The sequence below is a fragment of the Xenopus laevis genome, chromosome 5L (assembly GCF_017654675.1).
Source record: "Xenopus laevis strain J_2021 chromosome 5L, Xenopus_laevis_v10.1, whole genome shotgun sequence".
NCBI lineage: Eukaryota > Metazoa > Chordata > Amphibia > Anura > Pipidae > Xenopus > Xenopus laevis.
The window spans coordinates 144,429,200-144,430,604 of record NC_054379.1 but is presented as its reverse complement, the minus strand read 5'-3'; positions in this window follow the sequence as shown (position 1 = coordinate 144,430,604).

Here is a 1,405-nt window from a genome sequence, read left to right as displayed (position 1 = left end):
TGTATATATACACCTGTAGGTACTTGTGCCAGTAATATAGGCAAAGTGGAGGATACTTTCAAGCACATGTACACCTGTAGGTCGCTGTGCCATTTTAACAGGTAGAGTGGGGGGTTAGTCTTCTGCATATATTCACTTGTAGGTACCTGTGCCATTTGAGCAGGTAGAGTGGGGGGGGGATATTCTCAGGCATATCTGCACCTGTAGTTCCATGTGCCTGTAGGGCCATTCTAGAGCACCTATAGGTTACCTGAAAGTGCCTGTGCTGGCAGTACAGGTAGAGTGGGGGAATATTCTCTTGCATATTTTCACCTGTAGGTCCCTGAGCCATTTAAGCAGGTAGAGTGGGGGATATTCTCCTGCATATATACACACCTGTAGGTCCCTGATCCAGTTGGGCAGGTAGAGTAGGGGGGGTATTCTCAATCATATCTGCACCTGTAGGTCCTTGAGCCTGTAAGGCCATTCTAGAGCTCCTATAGGTTACCTGAAAGTGCATGTGCTAGTAGTACAGATAGAGTGGGGGATATTCTCCTGCATATATACACACCTGTAGGTCCCTGAGCCAGTTGGGCAGGTAGAGTGGGGGGATATTCTCGCGCATATCTGCACCTGTAGCTCCATGTGCCTGTAGGGCCATGCTAGAGCACCTATAGGTTACCTGAAAGTGCCTGTGCTAGTTGGGAAAGAAGAGTTTGGGGTATTGTTTTAGAAGATGTGTAAATGTCTGTCTCTGTGCCAAAAGGGAGGACAGAGTGGGTTCAGAGGAGAATATTCTCTAGCAGCAGGAGAGGAAACAGTCACTGTGAGATCTTACAAAAAAGCAGTGTTGGGGCAACACAGTAGCAGTTTCAATAGAAAAACTAGAGCTGGAGGCACTTATATCTACAGATATAGCTAAGGGGCCACTCACTGATAGTAAATGAGAGTGGGGCCCCTGACTAGCAGCTGGTATCAGTAGCTGGAGGGCCCCGGGTTGCAAGTATTGCACCAGAGGAACATTTCCAGTTGAAGCAGATAATGGTAGAAAGGCGAGTATCCCGCAAGTGCAGCGATTCCCGCAGGAGTGAGTAGGAGTGTGTGTGACCGGGAATAAGGCAATGGGAAGCGCAAACTAACGAGCGAGCCCTGTAGGAGACACAGCGCTACGTACGTCTGAAGCGCAAGTGGATAAAGAGCGTCTGTGCTGCTGTCCTGCCAAACTAAGTCACACGGGGGGGACTCCGCGCACTCACACCAACCTGCATTGTTTCCTCCCACATCCAATTCCATATTATATCAGACCCGGCAGCCTCCTCCTCACATCCTAAACTATATATAGAAGAGTCAGACACACGGGGCTGCCCATGGTTTCCACCAGCTGAGAGACGCTGCAACTTTTTCCCACCAGCTCCAAACTGCAAAG